General features: G+C 39.1%; 1 protein-coding gene across 3 annotated transcripts in view; it reads right to left on the bottom strand.

Annotated features, from left to right (window-relative positions):
* LPIN2 (lipin 2) overlaps positions 1-19,468 on the bottom strand; it is a 90,555-nt gene extending 71,087 nt beyond the window's left edge. For 2 of the 3 annotated variants that reach the window (XM_053664330.1, XM_053664332.1), the window contains exon 1: positions 19,230-19,468. The gene's annotated coding sequence lies outside the window, so the exon portion shown is untranslated. Of the gene's footprint in view, positions 1-18,666; positions 18,689-19,229 lie in introns of those variants that run through there. The other variant, XM_053664333.1, reaches the window with a different exon arrangement.
* Between the last annotated feature and the right edge of the window lie 761 nt (positions 19,469-20,229).

Raw genomic sequence — 20,229 nt, 5'->3', positions numbered from 1 at the left:
TCCATTCCAGGTCAGGAGTGAGAGAGAGAGCCAGAGAAAACTACAACAAATGAAGTGAGCAAGAGTGGATGATATCATTAACACAACCCAAAGAAAAATAAGTTTTAATTACCACAAATTATGAGATCACACTCTTTATCTCTTAAGAGGAACTTACAAGCTGGTTCTGCATAATAATTCTAGCTAAAAATTTTCTGGACCATAAAAAAAAACTGGTGATGGTTAATTATTCTGATGGTTCATTATTCTGATGGTTAATTAAACAGTTACTTACAACTTTATTTTCAAAATATTGGTATTTAGATGATATTCTCCTTCCCGCTCTCTTCTTCCATCTATATAAATGAACTGTGACTGTAGTGTTAAGTAAGTGCTTAGGAACCAGGAAATCAATATTTCCTTACCTGTAGTTTCTTGGGGAACATGTAAAAATTTTAACATAAAACTCATACAAATAATAATAAATCAGTAGGATATCAAGAGGTAAGTGTACAAAGGACATACACAATTGACATCCCAAATATGTAACTGTCACCAACAGTGAGGACCTACTCATATTTTACAGCTACTACATGGAGAAGCCAGGATATAAATTGAGACCTGAGTTCAGAGCCTTTGCTCTTAATCATATTACTGGTGTTTAACTTACAGTTTGCTTGCTATCATATTAGAATGATTAAAGAAAATACCACCCAAGAGGTCCGGATTATCATTTTAATAAAGAATTATCATGAGTGCTAAGAGTCACCCAGATAAAACAGAAGGGTGAGAATATAAGTAATTGATCTGTAGCCTCAAATGAACCAATGGAATCTGGCAACTCTGCATGTTTCTATGGTCAGCTTGCTCTTTCAATTGTTTCTTTTCCAAACCTCCATGTTTCTCAACCTGACTAATCTCCATCATTCTTCCTTCCCCATCAGAATATACAGCATTTTATATTCTTGTGTGCAGATTCATTTGCATTCTTCCTGAAATAAACAGCTAAAATATGTTGGGATGAGAATAACTTAATTTACTTTTCAGTAGAGACTCAGAGAGATTATGTGCTTTATCCAAAGTTACCAGCTAGTTTTTAAAAGTGCCAAAGCCAGGTTCAAAAGCTAATCCACATAGTTTCAAATCCCTAGCTGTTTTCCATAGCCCTTGTACAACTTGCTAAGGTTGGAACTCAGATTTAATGTGCTTAGATATTTTTAAAATCTCAAATACCATAAATCTAAAAGAATAAAATATCTAGGAATAAATTTAAGCAAGGAGATGAAAACTTTCATGTTTCAAATTATAAAACATTGCTAAAAAAACTGAAAATGACTTAATAGAAAGATGTCTCATGTTCAACAATAAAAAGACAATATTGTTAAGATGTCATTACTACCAAAACAATCTACAGATGCAAAGCTATCTCTATCAAAATTGCAACACATATTTTTTATAAAAATAGACTGTCAATTTTAACACTGATATAGAACTGAGAGGCACCAAACCATCTTGAAAGTTTTTGATTTCAAAACTTATTACAAAGCTACAGTAATCAACACACTGTGGTACCGGCATAAAAACAGACATACAGACCAATGGAATAGAACTGAGAGTCCAGAAATAAACCCAAACATTCACGGCCGACTGATTGTGACGACAGTACCAAGTCTATTCAATGGGGAATGTGCTGAGACAGCTGGATTTCCACATATAAAAGAATAAAGTTGGATCCCTACCTCACATCATATATAAAAATAAACTGAAAATGGATCCATGACCTAAATATAGTACTAAAACCATAAAACTCTTAGAAGAAAACATGGGAGTAAATATTCATGACTTGTGATTCGCCAAACGATTTTTAGGGAAGACACCAAGGCATGAGTAACAGAAAGGCAGATAAACTGGATTCCATCAAAATTTAATTTTTTTTTTTGTTTTTGCATCAAAGGATATTATCAAGAAAGTAAAACGACAATTTATAGCCCTGGCTGGTGTGGCTCAGTGGATTGAGTGCTGACCAGTGAACCAAACGGTTGATGGTTTGATCCCTAGTCAGAACACACACCTGGACTGTGGGCCAGGTCCCCAGTAGGGGCATGTGAGAGACAACCACACATTGACGTTTATCTCCCTTTCTTTCTCCCTCACCCTCTCTCTAAAATTAAATAAATCTTTTTTTAAAAAAAGACAATCTACAGAATGGGAGAAAATGTTTTCAAACCATATATCTCATTAGAGTTTAATATCCAGAATATTAAAAGTATTTCTCCAAATCAACAATAAAGAGACAAACAACCTAAATATAATATGGACAAAAGACTTAAATAAGTTGTGACAACCAAAAATGTCTCCAGTCATTTCTGAGTGTCCCTGGGGGCAAAACTTTGTCCAGTTGAGAACCACTAGTATGTATGTGGCTCTGTACTTGCATGTCTGTTCTGGCTGCACCCCCACAAATGTTAGGGTTGGGCCAGTCAGGCACACTGCTTGGTTTTTAATTCAAACAGATGAAGTTTTAAAGTACGGCTCTGTAACTTACTAAATCTCCTCAGCACTTAAACTTTCTGAATTTCAGTTTGACCTGAGCTTCATATGACCACTCCATACAGCCTGAGTCATAATACCTACTACGGAAGGTTGCTTTCAGGATCCAGTGAAGTTAGTAACAATAAACTACTAAATGCTTAATAAATATTAATTCTCTTCCTTCTTTTCATTACAAAACAATGTACTAAACAGCTTTAAGGCCTACACCACAGAGGTGTGTCACAGGTGATTGTCAGGCTAGGATCTCTGCCATCAAGGAGCTTGCTATGTAGTGAGGGTCACAGGAAAGTAAACAAATGACTTCTAATCTAATTCCCACTGCAACTGACAGCTCTTTTTTATCTGTTTTAGCTTCACAAACCATTTCTTTATTCCCTAAGGCCCATCCAACTGAGGTCTACCCTTTAGTCTACTTGTACAAACAGTATGAATTTAATTCACATTCTAGCCACCAAATAGCCAAAATAAGACTAACATTGGGTCAGAAGAACCCTAGGGGTATACAGAATGGTCTTAAGGTAAAAACTACTGGATCCGGTTGCCCAGGGACTTGCATCTTATACTAGACCCAAATCAGACTGGTCTCTCCAAGAGGCAGGTAAGACACCTTCCCCAATGTGTTTCTTTCTTTTAGGATTTGGTGTAAAGGTGTTAAGTCACATTGTGTTATCTTTTCAAGTATTCACCTCTGAAGGCTACAATAAACTGATCTCATTGATATGCCACTGTTCAGCATATTATTAACATTCTTTTTTTTTTCTTGAAGAATTCTTCAAATTTATGATAAAAATCACAGTATAAAAATCAGTATTGTTACTAATGGCCACAATTCTTAAGCAGTTCAAAAGTAGGTGCTTTGTACACTCACTACTCTAAACATTCTTTTTTCCTACGGTGTATTTTGAGACTACAAAAGCAATTTTGAAAGAAAGTGTTATTCCAAAATGTTTTTGAGAATGACTACATCACTGAAATGAATATATTGCCACTAAAGTGGGAAATGTGCATTTGATTATTTTTATCATAATCCTTCACAGTTTTTTAAAATGATTACAATTTATTCAATGGTCTTAGAGTTTGTAAACTAGGAACACAAGCAAAAAAAAAAACCTGTGCTCCAAAGAAAGAAAAGTTAAGAGTTCTTTCAGCTCTTCTTGAGAACTATCAGTCTTGCATTATTAGCCCTAGGACTGGTCATCATCACGACTACCCAGGAGTTATGATGATGAAAATATTCACGCACAGGACAGGCACTAAGAGGTCGTGTCTGGTGGGTGGATAACGGACACTAGGTGGATGTCAAGGAGTCTGGATATATGAGTAATCAGAGGGTTATCTGGGGTTTAGTATATGTCCACACGTACATCCAGACATTGAAGAAGGACTACCATATATCTGTCCCCCCTTATCCACTTCACCCTCCCCACCCACTCTTCCCCCTGTTACCTATCATTGTTTTGTCTATAATCTGTGAGTTTGTGTTGTTAATTCATTTGCTACTTTTGTTTTTAAATCCATATATACGTGAAATCATACCTTTTTTGTCCCTTCTCACTGACTTGTTTCACTTAGCATAATAATCTCAGGATCCTTCAAAGTTGTCTCAAATAGTAATATTTCAATCTTTTTTATGGCTGGGTAGTGTTCCATAGCACAATTATACTTTTTAAAAGGATTACTAACAGTTTTCTGATCATCCATTTGTAATAAAGCGAAAAACTAAAAAACTGCCCTGGCTGGTGTGGTTCAGTGGATTGAGTGCTGTCCTGTGAACCAAAGGGTCGCCAATTCAATTCTCAATCGGAGCACATTGCCTGGGTTGCAACTCAGGTTCCTGGTTAGGGGCACACAAGAGGCAACCACACACTGATGTTTCCCTCTCTTTCTCTCTCCCTTCCCCTTTCTCTAAAAATAAATAAATAAAATCTTTTAAAAAATACAAAACTAAAAAACTTGAGGTAATGAGATCTCATGGGTAAACATTAGATTTATTAACATGTTGCATTTGTTATTTAAATAATAATATTTTTCATCATGAATAACATCCATCAATTTTCATGTACCACTCCATCTCAATAAGCACTGTGAGGCCATGGAAAAGAACTGACTATTTGCTCACATCCCAGGACTATCTATATATGTATGTATGTAGCTTTCTATCTATCAATCAAATATCATATATATGAGGTCTGTCCAGAAGGTATCCAGCCATGTATATGAAAAATAGAAATATTTATTGAAGAAGGTACAAGAACAAGAAACATTATACATAGGACAATGATGACTCAGCCCCCTTCAAAGCAGTCACTTTAGGACCTCACACAGTTTTCCCAGAGTCTCTTCTACTGTTCAACAGTCTGGCAAAATCCTTTTTGAAATTGCCATCAGCTGCCCTATAGTATTTTCCTGAATGTTATCGATGGTCTGAAATCTCTTCCCTTTCAAAGGTGATTTTCACTTTGGGAAAAGCCAGAAGTCTTTGCTGACTGCACCCTGTACATGTTCAACATTCTCAGGTGTTCTGCTTGTTGCAGGCCTTCCAGAATGTGGGTCACTTTTAACCGATTCTCAACCATCTTTGAAGCATTTGTGGCACAGTTTTATTTGTGCAACACTCATTGCATTATACCGGAAAGCCTTCTGAATCATCTGAATACTTTCCACAGAGAAATGTTCAAGCTTAACACAAAATTTGATGCAGATACATTGCTCTACTTGCTTATTTTGAATACAAGGGCGACACAGTACACATGCTCAGTCAGTGGTGTCTATGCCATTTACTGACTGGAACAATGGAGTCACCACTGTTCACACATGCATATTCCAGTCCACTTTCCTTGGCTGCCAGGTTACATCAATATCACACAAACCATTGTGGTTATATTGGCAAAGGCTGGACTTTTTCCAAACAGACCTAGCATATCCCAGGACAACAGAACCCCATCCCTTTTTCCCCCCTCCTCACCATCACACACAGAAAGAATTATTTGTTTTTATAGAGACCTTGCCACAGACACCGAGCTCTCTAAATCTACTAGGACTTCCCAAGCTGACTGTAAACATTTAAGTAAGAGGTGCTAGATTCAATACTCAATGAATATGTACACTTCATTTTTGGAGGCTTGTGTTTTTCTAAATCTAATGGAAATTCAAAGAAATATTAGTGAGACATAAGCTATAGCAATCTCCTCTGGAACATCATTATAGAATGCCAAGCCATTGTGCCTATAACCCTTCAGTGTGCCAGGATGAAATCAAGACAGTGCCATAATTCTACATAAGCAATCTGACCAACCACATACTGAATCAATTATATTATAATGACTCCTGTAGGAAAAGAGGAAGATCTTCCCTGATTACCAGCAGTACACTAATTCAAAACGAACAAGAAAAAACCAAGTACCAATCCATCAGTTTACTGAATTGATGTCATAAAAGTGACCAGGAGAATTCCTCAGTCCCCATAACACACACTCAGTTTTTTCAAATACCTCCCATCTCTCTTGTATTTAACTCTCAGGAATACAGTCCCCTAGTTTCCCAAAGGGAAGTCTTTTAGGTCAAGAAGCACAACTTTACTTCTCCATTCCTCTTTAGAACTGCCTGGGTCCATCCGTCTCAGTTAACTAGAACATGACAACCATGAAGCCAGGAAATAGGATGTGAACTCCTGTACGACCGAGGAGACACCACTCACAACTGTAAGCATCCCATGCAGGTGTCTGCAGAGGGTCCTGGGGAAACAGAGAAAGGCTGTGAAGACGGATGAGAATCTTCCACCAGTGCCAATTAAAATACAGCTCAAATTTCATGCCTTGCTTTATTTTGCAGTGCCTACCAGCCCCAGTAGAACTTTCCAGAAATATTAGGAGGGGGACCTCCCTTTCCGGGCTCTGGAAGGAGATTTATTTGGGTGAATAAAGGCAGAGGCTGTGGAGATGGAGGCCAACTGCAACATCGCTATCAGCGTCGCCCATCATTCAAATTTGTGCAATGTCCCAAATGTATGCAGCTTTGTAAAACAAATGTCAGGTTAGGCTGCACTTGTGTACCTTTATTTATTTATTTTTTTAAGAGAGGGTAAGGGAGGGAGAAAGAGGGAGAGAAACATCAATGTGTGATTGTTGCCTCTCACGCACCCTCTACTGGGGACCTGGCCCACAACCCAGGCATGTGCCCTAAACTGGGAATTGAACTGGTGACCCTTTGCCTCACAGGCCAGGACTCAACCACCAAGCCACATTAGCCAGGGATGCACCTGTGTATTATCATAAGCCACTTTGCTACTTCAACAAGAGAGAAGGACTTCCAAGAACAATAACAGGTCAGTGAAACAACATTTGAATTCTGAAAAAGAAAGCCTGTTTCACTCACTGATTTGCTTAAAAGCAGCATCTACTTTGATTTGCCAGGAACTATTCTATTCTGAGCTAGGATCAAGCAGTGAACTTGCCCAACAAGGTACCTGCTCTCATAGCATTTAGATTCTAATGGAGGAAACAAAAAGTAAAATTCTAGACTGGGATAACTATTATAAAGGAAATTAAAAAAGAGCGATGCTGTCAGAAAGTAGGTAAAGAAGGGCAAGAGGAGGCTATTTTAGGTAAAGGGCTTAGGGAGTCAAAGACAAGAAAGTGTATGAAAAAATTTAAAAAACCAATTAATGAACTCCAGAAATGCTCACATCTGAAAAAGAAAAAGGGTATAATTAATGGGGAAGATAGAACATCAGAACCTGGTTGATCATGTTCACACGGTATACTTTGGATTTACTTTCTCAAAAAATACTGCTGCTATTCTTTCATTTTTACAACCTTCAAATTACTTCAGAAACAAAGCAACAGTAGAAAATGAGATAACTCAGGTACTAAGTTAAACATTCGGGAAACCAGAAGAAATTTTCAGAGTAACACAAAAGTCTGAACAAAAATCTCCAGTTATAATTTAAAAATTATTTCCCTAGAGTTGCTTCCTGATCTTCGGTGAATTGAGATGTGACTACAGCATCTTTGAAAATACTTTATAACTAGACATTCTGTTAAGTACAGAGGATGTTACCCATTTCTCTTATAAAACTCACTGCTATAAGCCCTGGCTGGTGTGGCTCAGTGGATTTAGTGCCAACCTGAGAACCAAAGGGTCACTGGCTCGATTCCCAGTCAGGGTACATGCCTGGGTTGCAGGCCAGGTCCCCAGTAGGGGATGCAGGAGCAATCACACACCGATGTTTCTCTCCTTCTATCCTTCCCTTCCCCTCTCTTTAAAAATAAAATCTTTAAAAAATCATTGTTTAAAAACAACCCTCACTGTTATGAACTGACTGAATGTATCCCCAAGTGGTGAGATGAAGCTCAACATCTCAAAATGTGACTTTATTTAAAACAAGATCTTTACAGAGATAACAAAGTTAAAATGAGGTCATTAGGATGGGCCCTAAACCAATGACTGGCTTCCTTATAAAAGAAGAAATCTGGACAGAGACAGTACATACATATACACAGGGAGAAAGCCATATGAACAAGAAGGTAGAGATCAGGGTACTGCATCTATAAGCCAAGACACCCTGAAGATTGCCAGCTAACAGAAGCTAGGAGAGAGGCATGAAATGATTGTCCCTGACACCCCTCAGAAGGAACCAACCCTTCTGGCACCTTGATCTCAGACTTCTAACCACCAGAACTGTGACAATTTCAGTTGTTTATACCAGTGTGTGGTACTTTGTTACAGCAGCTCTAGCAAACTGATACACTCACTAACATAACAGCAAAGAAATATAAAAAGGGTAATTCACGAATACCAAGAGAATGGTATAAAGAGGAAATGAAAGATGCAAGTTTTTGAAAGGCAAAAAATGGAGAGAGGGAAAAAAAGGAAGACCAGAAAGTAAGGATGTGCTCAAACAAAAGCCTATATTAATGGATGTATGGGGGAGGAAAAAAAGAGAACTACAAGAAAATTTCCCAAAGTCATAAACATGATTTTCCAAATTGAAAGTTCCCATCAAGTGCCCAGCTCAAAGGATGGAGAGGTACTGCACTTTTGTGGGCACTCAGGACAGAAAGATGCCAATAGACAATGTTAAAGCTTCGGTGATTTCTTGCCTTCTTTAAAGGCAAAGGATCAAGAAGCCTTCATCTGGGCGGGGCTATACACTAAATACATCATGCTCTCAATCAGAGGTACAGGATCCCAGTGCATCACTACACAAACTGTCCATGAGAACGCACAGCGGCAGATGATTCTGCTTGTGGATAACGCATCACCAGGCCCGAGAAGCACCTACACACTACTGAGTAGGCCAAAAAGTCCTTACTTTTTTTCCCCATAAAATAACAGACACATTTTTCACTTTCATCAATAACTTTATGAGTATGTTGGGTATCTCCCACTATTGGCTTCTAGTGGGTAGAGGTCAGGGGTGCTGCTAAACATCTTCCAATGCATTAGCCCCATAGCAAAGAATTATTTGGCCAAAATGTCAACAGTACCAAGAAACTTCACGAACCACTTTTGAAACATTCAATCAGTCACAGGACCTTCTCCATTCTTGGCACACATCTTTTTTTGCATTTCAATTGCATTTTTACCTTTCTTGAAATAATAAAGCATAATAGTCTGAAAATGTTGTGTATCTTCTATCTTCAATATTAAAATAGCCCTATAAAAATTCACCAATTTTGATGTTGTTTTTTTTTAAATGCACACTAAAATGACAACTGTCACAATACAATCTAATTGTTTCAAATGAAGTTAAAGACAACTAAGCACTACTACAGCCATTGTATGGAAAAAAACTAAACAAACTTTTTGGCCAACCCAATACATTTCCTCTGTGTTTTTATGCCTTTGTAACTTGTTGAGACTGGTGACATATCTGCCTCCTACCTAGGAGCAAGGGTACAAAACAGGCCCAGAACTGCGGGTTCACCATGAAGCCAGGTGAGGAGGGTATTTCACAGATGGTCCAGTCACCATTCCCTGACCATGAGTAGCCCAGGGACCGATACTGCAAATCACAAATGAAGGTAATTACTCCTTCTCCTGATGAGAAAGGAGAGACTTTTAAAAAAAGATACAGTAAAGATGCTACAAAAAACTGAGAGGATGGAAAAGGATAGAAAGAGAGGGAAGTGGAGAAATAAATTTAAAAGCTTGGGACTTCTTTAAAAAAGCAGTTCCTCAAAAATAACTCTTCAAAAATTTAAAGGAAAACTATTTTCATCCTAGCATTCTATGGCCAGCCTACTAATCAAATATTAGGTTAGAATAAACTTTCAGACATGTAAGGTTTCTCATGGACATGACCTCCTGTGATCCCCTTTTCAAAAACCTACAGGAGTATGTGCCCATCAAAACGAGGAAGCGTGCCGAGAGGACTATCTAGAAAACAGGACTCAACAGAAGAGAAAGTACTGGGATCCAGGTGAGCTGCTGACTGCACTGAGGAGTTTTGTAGTTCTGTCAGAAAACGTGGGCCTCAATTAGTGACTGGTACGGCGAAACATAAGCCAACAAAACAAGTGCAGGGAAAACAAAAATTTTAACTGGTAAAGAAACAAAATCATTGCACTGCTTGTTTTGAACAATGTTTAGTCATGAAAATATAAACACTGAATATTGGGAAAATAAAAATTATGTAACAATTGTATTGAGAAGATAAAAGGAAACATAAAGATTATATGAGATGAATCTTCACCTTGCATAGTAAGAAATCCATAGACAATGTCTAAAATTTTTAAAAAGCTGTGATAGTATAAACATACAAACATGACCTTAAATTACACAAGAAATAAATAAAAAAGTTGAAACGAGTTGCTTTTAATAAGCAGTAATCAGTAGCAAGGGAGAAACTGGTATTTTTCATCATACACCTCAAAGTACTATTTGAGTTTTTAAACTATTATATAAAAGTAATATATTTAAACATTTAAAAAACAAATAGTACTATAAGATGCAGCCTTATGAAAAATCAAATTTACAGGAATGAAAATTACTAAGAAAAGTTAAACACAAAGAAAACACAAGCACTGTGGGTTTGGTTTAGTTTTGCTTTTAATTAGGAAAAGCTCTTTTCCGACTTTTTAGGATCAGTATCTGTGGCCCATCTGAGCTTTAGAGATGTCTCATTAACAAGACAAAACAAATGAACCAGAAAATTTAAATACAGCCAAGTTCATATAAGTTATCTAGTTCATTCACCTGGCATAAGAAAATATCCTAACACAAAAACCCCTTTCCATTTCTATGGCAAGAATACCAGCAAAAGATTTAGGGAGCATTCAGAATATTAAAAAATCACCCACCATAATATAGGTATATTAGTGTTTTTCAAATAGAGAATAAAATTTCATGTAGTTCTATAATCTAAGTAAATTTTTATAAAAATCAGTCATTAGATTTTATATAAAAATGTTAATCACTTAGCCACTTTATGAACTACTCAACGACAAAATTTTTCTTCCAGTTAAGCATTCACCTGCACTATACAGGCTGATACAAAAGTAGGTTTATAGTTCTTTGTATGGAAAGTAATACAATAATTAATAAATAACAATGCAAGAATAAATTAATGTACTCACAACTGTAAACCTACTTTTGCCCCACCCTGTATATACTAAGTATAGCAGACAGCTCTGCTTTCTAAAGATAAGGCTCCACCTACAGGCCTGGACAACAAAATTCACAGAGGTTAATTTTGATGGCAAAAATGTACAAGGCTTAAATTTATAAGTATGTAGTGTACAAAAGTTATACAAAATATTACTAACTTATAAAGTGTATTTCCTATTGACACTATAGAAATAAAATTCTGGGTGTCAAGATAGCAATTTTAAGCAAACACACGAAGCAATCATTTTTATTCAGACACAAACACCTTCCAACTAAACATATTCTCACACTAAAAATATAAGTATAGAAGCTCTCTCCAAGATATTTTCTGTGACTTATGTTCAATCACACATGCAGTACTACTCCCTGCTCAATCCCTTCCTGCTGCAGTTTTACTATAAAAGTCTGCTTTACATAGAAGTAGACTTAATTCAACCTACAAGACTTTAAGCTATTTCAGGACAAGATAGATCTTCTATTCACCTTTTTATCCTTTGCCCCCCCCCCCCCCCCCCCCGTGCCTCTCCATACTGTCTCAAGAGATTAAAGTTCCTAGTCTCCTGCCCTGACTCTGAATCTCTAGGCAGCTTGTGGCTCTGGTTTAACACACAAACTCATCTAATCCTCAGAATAAGCCTATTGGTAGGTATTGTTATTTCCATATTACAGGTGATACAAATGAATAAACTACATACCAAAAGTGTACTCATGAATTTGAGAATTCCTAAAGGTATCTATGAATATATTTCTGTTTAAGTGAGATGTCCTTCTATACTGAAGAACCACTAAATACCAAATCATTCATTTACTTAATTACAGTGAGTAAAAAACATAATTAAAACTTTAATAGAATGTTATCTACACACGTAGTTACCAAATTGAGTCAATGATACAGTGAAGAAAGCACTAGTTCAAAGAATAAATCTGTTCAAAAACTCACACTCAGATACTCAACAATATTAGGGGTTTCTCCTGGCTACCCACAATGCAATGGCACAAGGATTCCTGAATGGAGTAAGAGGCTAGAAGCTCCTTCCAAATCTGAAATGGTTTAACTCTGTCCTTCTACACACAGTTCAGTTCCATGTAAACCAGGGAAAATCCTTGAAGAAGGCAGCATGTTGGATACTGACATACCATGTCAGAAAAGTACAGCTGAATCCATTTCTCCTTCTCAACACTAAACAGAATCAATCTCCTCTCAGGCTGAGACCAAAAGCAATTACTTAAAGAGTTTCTGACACTCAGTTAACTCAGCAGTAATGTGCTTGCATCATGGAAGGCAGACAGAGGAACCTCAGCTTCACTCTTTCCACAGCAAGCACCAAGTAGGCCTGTGGAGCTGTATTTTTGCTCCTGGGCCTCTCCATACTGTCTCAAGCAGTTAAATATAGAGAAGGCAACCAATCCCTGCTTGGCTGGTATTTTCCTCCCTGTCACCATTGGATTTGCATACACAAATGATTCAGAGAAATTCAAGGCTCCTATGCAGCTGGTGCTTTCCTATTAGCAGTTTATAGATGCTGACATTAAGAATAAGTTCTCCAGTTCTACCTAATAAAGTCAAAACAAAACCCTAAAATTAATTTAAGCAAGTCAAATAGATGCATAAGAATTCTTCTATCCCTGGGCAATCTGGTGACCCCAGCGCAGGGCACTGCTATGAGGTCAGTGCCACCACACAGTTGTATGCCTCTGGCAAATCTCTCTTAGCTTCTGTCTTCACCTAGTGAATGAAGCTATTATCTCTACCCTGCAGGGTTGTTGTAATTCCTCAGGAGATAATTTATGTAAAGCACTACACCTCACCCAAAGATGATGTTCAATCATGTAACTGTAAATGATGACAATCTGTTGCAAACATTAAACACCTTCTAGAAACATTCAGTGTTCCTAAAAAGTAGGCATCGGTACCACTTTAAAGATTAAGTCTCTTTAAAAAATAATCACATGTAGAACCCCAAAGGAAACAAAAAGTACATTCCTTATAGTTCTTCAGTAAACCCAAACATTGCTTGACTTATGTTGGCTCAGAAGAAAGGCACATCACTTTATGAAGATCAAAAATTTACAGACTCAACTGTTGGGGAAAGTACCACACCAAAATTCAAAGAGCAACACCCTAGCTGGTGTGGCTCAGTGGGCTGAGTCTGGGCACCAAAAGGTCATTGGTTCAATTCCCAGTCAGGGCATATGCCTGGGTTGAGGGCCAGGTCCCCATTTGGGAGCATGTGAGAGGCAACCAGTCGATGTGTCTCTCACACATTGATATTTCTCTCCCTCTCTCCCTTCCCCTCTCTCTAAAAGTAAATACATTTTCTTTTTAAAAGAAAGAGCACCAATTCAGAGTTCTTAATTCATATTAACTATCTGATGGTTTTACTGTCTCATAACAACACGGAATGATATAATTAAATTATGAACATATCTTTATATTGAATAGATTGTGCCCGGATACCTCGTGAGGGCTATTCACATTTGGACACTTCTTTTAGAATGAGTTAAAGCCCTGGCCCATGTGGCTCAGCTGGTTGGAGTGTCATTCCATAACCAAAAGGTTGCAGGTTTGATTCCCAGTCAAGGCATGTATGGGAAGGCAATCAAATGCTACTTCTCTTTCACATCCATATCTCTCTCTCTCTCTCTCTCTCCCCACCTCAGGTGAGGATAAAAAACATTGTAAAATGAGTTAAATACCCATTCTCTCTAGAACACCTGGACACACCCATCTTGCTAGGAGCAATAAGTGCCACATCATAATGCAATGAATAGATCAGAATCACCCCAATCATTGAACAATTAATTCTACTGTTTATTCACAGCTATAAAAAAGCCTTTTATGTAGAGTTCAATTCCAGATTAACTGATGGACTTTGTTTATAATTATGATACTTTCTCACTGAAAGACTCTTACTATAGATTTTAAAAACATGTTTAAATCAATAATCCTTCCCATCATATTTCAGAAATAGGTAAATTCAGAAAGTCAGTTACTAAAGAAGTTATTTGGTACCATATGCCTACCTTTTTTCTTGCAATAAAATCATTAGTTCCTACTTTTGAATTTCTGAAGGATGCTTTTCCCATCCTCAGCTTCTCCCCTTTGTCTAATAATTAGTTATAATCATCAAAACTAAATAATTTTTAAACCTAGACCCTGGTACCCCTTTCTCTTTGAAGTAATAGTTTTTAACAATCATGTATCTTAATCTTTTCAAACCCATGCCCCTTTACGCCCCATATAATTTTACTTAAAATTAAACTAAATTAACAAGTGATCACAAAAAATAAAAATCAAAACAATGGGAGCCCACAGGACCTTCAAAAAGTCTCCAACACAATGAAAATTACAGACCTCACAGCTCAGCTGCTCCAGCTTACTCCATCTGAGCTCCTTCTGCACAGCCTACAGTCAGTCATCTCTTCCTCTCTTTCCCCTTTATAACTACTTTTAAAATTAACAGATCCTCTGTCCCCATGACCATACTCCAAAGGTGCCTATGTTTACACATCCCTCCTCAAATCCTACTTTTTCTACTAAAATCTGACAAACCTTCAAGGCCAGCTTCTTACTACTTCCATTTGACACCCTCCACCTCTCCCCCACTCCTTCTTAGTTCAACATTTACAGAAAGAAAAGGAGGCAAACTGACCAGGCAGTGCCTGAAAATTAAGAAGACAGTAGTTATTTACTCTAATATTGATTAACAGCTAAAGCCACAGATGACTCAAGAGCAAACACAAAGCGGTAACAGAGAACACCTAAGTAACATAATATCATATGTAAAGAGGTGTGACTCCTGTATCTGAAGGTAATCAAGGCAAAGTGAGTACTGAGGAAAATGAGTAAATGTTTGGGGCAGGTGGAGATGGTAGAGAGAAGACTGAATTGAGGGAAATGAGAAGACAAATTTAGATTTGCTAAAACAGGTGGGAACAAATCACTGTAGACTTTGAACACTGAATGGCAAGATAAAAAAGATGCTAGGAATTGAAAACAATTTAGAATTTTTAAATTACTTTAGTAATTTTATTTGTAATTTGCATGGTTGAAAAAAATAATGAGGTAGTTCAAACTACCTCAAGTATATACATGACTTAACAATAAAATTAAGACAGGGGAATTGGACACAATTATGGATAGGAAACGAAATAAAGGCAATATAGACTCAGATATTGTTCATAAGATTAACTAGAGAAGAATTTCTAAACTGTTCAAATATGCCAAAAAGTCAGCTAAAAGGCAATACACCAGCTACCTGAACATCACAAGGTGTGTTTTTCTGTGAGTCAATGTTTCTCTTCTAAAGTAGTAGAAAAACCTGCTTTGAATGGTTCACACTGAAAGTATATGACACTATAGATATAATACCACGTAATAAAGTTCTAAAATCAAAGAATACAAAAGTAGGTACCACATTCTAAACAAATTTTTAAAAGATCACTTTCTAGGAGCTCCCCTTTCCCTTTTCTAATACACTTATGTAGTCTCCCAAATTATATAGCTGACCTACAGAATCTAAAAGATCCCATTTCTAATAATCATATACCTCCTTGCCTTTCAGCCACATTTTCTTTGTACAGAGGTGAAATGGAGGTAGGAAAAGGAGCTGATGCTGTAACCATTTTGTTATGTTTTACAAGTAAAATGATTTCTGGCTCCTTTCTTCCTCATTTGTTAGTAACAATTTTAACACCAATATAAACTTGACAAATAAGATCAACGAAATATAGCACTGGAAGGCTTTAAAGGTAAAAAGAAACTAAACTGTAGTTAGTGAATCAAATAAGAAAAAAATGTATACTTTATCATCATTGTAATCCTAAAAGTCACATTAAAGGCTTTATCTTGTATTGCAGCACAGTTTATCTCCTAACAAATTTTTTTGTTCTCCTTCCCTTTAAAAAGTATTTTTAATTTATTGCATTTGAGAGGGTGGGGAGAGAGAGAGAGAAATACCAACTCACTGTCCCACCCACTCATGCATTCATTGGTTGCTTCTTATATGTGCCCTGACTACAGATGGAACACTCAACCTTGGGGTATCAGACAACACTCTAACCGACTTACCCAGGCTCCTTCACTTTTGATAGACTAAAAACTTAGAGCAGAGTCATCCAGCTGCAGGATTTCAGAGCAGGGGCAGACCTCTGGGTCAAGAATTTCCTGTTGCTGGTCAAGAGCAGGGCTGCTTGAGGTGAGGACTGCAGAGATGGAGTGGCCCCACCACACACAGGTTGGTGTTGACTTTGGAGGAATAACTAACTGCTTCATCTGAACCCCAGGGTGAGTAACTTTCCCTTATATGTCCATCTTTTGAAGAGTACAGGACTGTATACATGTAAAGTGTTTAGTATTAGTAACAGTAGGTTACTAAAATAAAGAAATCAAGCTTCTGGCGGGAAAGGTAGTTCGAAAAAGCACAACTAATTGCTAGCAAAGTCACCAAAACTTATTCAAATGCATTCTTAGGGATTGAGCAAAACGGAAAAAGAACTCATGGATATGGACAACAGTGGTGATCGCTGGGGGCGGGGTGGGGGGAATATAAAGGGATTAAATGATAATGGAAAAAATATAATAAAGATTAAGTTTTTAAAAAATGCCTTCTTACCAAGATATAGTCAATAAAGCTAATAAAGCTTGTAATACATATCTTCAAAGTTTCAGTAAGAATTTATAGAGGATTCTGCCTAACAACTAGTGAGTTGTTTCACCCTGAAGAAGGCGAATGACAGAACAGAAGACACTGAGGCTCAGCCAGAAATATGTAGTATGACTTACTTATAAATGAAGGGAATAAAACTGATAAAATCAGGCTTTCAAAACAAAGGTCCCAAGCCACTGCCTAGTGATTAGGCAAGTCAACATGTACTCGCGCACACATGCACTAAAAGCCACAGGGTCGGATCAAAAAGGATTTAAATTAAAGGTGAACTGACAAGTCAGACTTGAAGAAAAATTTCCTTATTAGCTTGCTAAGCACCTAAGGGAGATAGCTGAGTCTACCTCCTAACAAGACAGTTTCAGGCTAAGTGTTACTGTGCTGCTATGTATGAGGAAATATGCATACAAAAGCATAACCCAGAGGAAATGGTTGTTGACAAAGAAGACAAGCTATACTTAAACTAAATATATTAATATTTTAAACATTGCAAATGTTCACTGTAATGATCATCAGCTTAATTTAACCTTTTACCACCACTAATGCTTGGCATTGCCAGGATTATTCATTCAAAACTCCCAATACAGAAAAGTTGGGTAAACTCATTCAGGGAAGCGCCACTGCTCTCAGGTCACCGGTAAGGACACTGCCTACTGCTTCCTACTTTTATTCAGCATACCTCTAGAAGGTTCTTCAAAAAGCCGGGTCTGCCTTGGGTACCAGGCGGCAACCAGAGTCTGTCTGGCCTTCGAGGACTCCTAGTCCAGTGCAGAAGACCAGTCAGTAAACTACAAATTACAATGCAGGGTGGTGTAGCAGTAAAGAACACAAAGCCCCAGCTGACCCTATTTGCTTCTTAACAAGAGATTTTACTGCAGTGTTCCATAGTTTTCACATGCTCCCATTTCCAGCTCCTCTTCCACAGACAACTTTGCTGGGTTCTCAACCGTGCCATCAAATGCTAAAACAGAATCTATCACCTCATTTGTAGCATTCTACCAACATTTGGGAATGGATATACTTCAGTGTGATATACCACTATCACCTGCACATTTAACTGGAGAAGCCATCATCCATACTACCCAATGCTCTGTCCTGCGTGGTCTTGGGCCACACTTCTCACACTCTGGCCAGGTATGGCCTGAAGCTGACCTGCCATCCAGGCAAAGTGAGGATGCTACACCACAGAACCAGCCCAATGACCGTTAAGGGCCAACCCAAGCTAGTCCTTCCTCTGCACCTTGCTGTGGGCTCTACCTCGCCCCATCTCAACATCGCCTGCTACAACGCTACATTTTTCATTTTTAAGCCACCAGAACAATTAAAGATCATCAGCAAAGAAACCATTATGAGCCACTCAATGAGTTGCAAATATTTCAAACTGTATTTCAAAGCTGTGTATTGTCAAAGCATGATGTACTAGTCAGGCCAGCTTTTATAAATAGTAACGTTTACCGAGCATCTCTACTGAGCAAAGAGCTTCAACAGGGGCTAGCTAAACTCTTTTTCAATTAAAATAAAAGAAACAGGTTTGGAATAAAAATCCCCAAATGTGCACTTAAAATTGGTCTAGTGGCTTGTTTAAAAAAATCTTAGGAGCATTTCCAGATATTCAGAGTTCCAGCACTTTCTGGAAGCATGGGTGGTGATCCTTCTGGTCCTGGGTTTCTCAACTATGCCTTCAAAATGTCACTCTAGATTTTCAGTGAAAATAGTCTTAAATTGTCCAAAAGAAAACGGTAATCCACCGGGCTCGAAGTTGCGAGAAAAGCCCTTAGTATAAATGGTCTCTTAACAACTTACAGTCAAATTAAGACTGACCCAGAGGAAGGAGTTTGGGAACAGTAAAACTACTCACACTGCGGACTTGTTTCACAACCTGGAGGTTCACAACCCAGAGCCGCAGGGCGGGCGCACCGCCCCGCAAAATAACAGCAACTTCCCAGCCCGGGCCCTGCCACGAGTCACGTGCCGCCGGCGCCCCCTCCCCCAGGGCCCCGGGCGGGATGGAGACGCGGCCGCCAACCGCGCTTTTCTCGCCGTGACCTCACTTCGGCCTCAGGTCGAGCTTCCTGGTCAGAAACCCGCGCGAGTGAAGGGGTCTGAAATGACCAACACCTCGCGCAGCGGCGGAGGCATCCGAATTTTTCAACCTTCACTTCCTCCCTCGTGTTCACCCATCGGGTCGCCCCCCAGGCAATTCCGCGAGCCGGTCCTTCCGCGGCCCGTCCTTCTGCGCCGTCTCCGTGACGGCAGCGGCCAGAGGCGGGCAGCGAGGGGCGCGAAAGGGGGCGGCTCGGCCCGCTCTGTCCCTGAGGCTCCTGTCCTTTGGCAGTGCACCCTGCGCGAGTTGGAGCCCTTCGCCTCCTCTGCGCGTAGGGACACAACGCACGCCGCGGCGACGGTCCCGCACCCGCTTACCTGCGGCGGCTGGGCTCCCGGCCCGCGCCGTCACCCGCGGGCTGCGGAGGCGAGGCTGCGACTGGACGTCGGCACCGAAGACCCGCGGGGCAGGACGGCCTCGGGGGAAGCTGAGGAGGCGGGGCCTGCCGGGGGCGTGCGCGAAGCCCCAGCGCCCGCCGCCACAGCCACCCTTGGAGCCGCCTGGGCCGCAGGCGACCCGGCTGCCCCTCATGAATGGGACGCGGCGGCGGCGGCGACACCGGGCTGGAGGCGCACAGACCCCGCCCAGTCACGTGAGGCCGCGCTGCCCCGCCTTCTCCCGGCCTTTCTGCCGATCTGGTGTCTCACGTGTCCCACAACCCTGCCTGCCTACCTCCTACACTGCTGGACTGGGCCTCGACCTCACTAGTGTTTGCGGCAAGGGGAGCGTTACTTTTCTAAAAATAAAGTTTCTTCTGGTCTCCATGGCAACTCTGTGGCACGTCACGTGGAACTTGGAGCCCAGTTGCCAAAAAAGAATGCATAGTATTCAAGTGCAAAAAGTATAGGGCATGAATGTTTTCCACTTTTGATCACCGGAAGCACTTCTAACTGGTTACTTTCTCCTGTCCCCTTTCCACCTCTCAAATCCTTTTACATCCTTTTAAATATATACTATTTAAGGAAATGGAGTGCTCAATGTTATTGTTGCACACTGACTTTTGTCTTTTTATAGCCTATTCTATTATTGAAACTTATTAATGAAAGTACATGTATATTACTTCCAAGTAACATTTTATTTCTCATGATGCATCATATCGATGTTTTATTGGGTTAGCCAAAAAAGTCCGTTGCTTTTTTTCCCATAAGATGGCTCTAGTAGTCTTTACTTGTTTTTAACTTCATTTGAAACAATTTTGTTAGATTGTATTGTGACAGCTGTCATTTCAACATGCATTTTAAAACTTATCAAAATTGGGGAATTTTTGTGCCACCACTTTAATATTGAAGAAGGAAGAAAATATGCAACATTTCTGCA

This window comes from Artibeus jamaicensis, unplaced genomic scaffold (genome assembly GCF_021234435.1).
Source record: "Artibeus jamaicensis isolate MK-2021 breed Jamaican fruit bat unplaced genomic scaffold, CSHL_Jam_final contig_354, whole genome shotgun sequence".
NCBI classification, from domain to species: Eukaryota; Metazoa; Chordata; class Mammalia; order Chiroptera; family Phyllostomidae; genus Artibeus; species Artibeus jamaicensis.
This window is presented reverse-complemented; position numbering and strand designations above follow the sequence as displayed.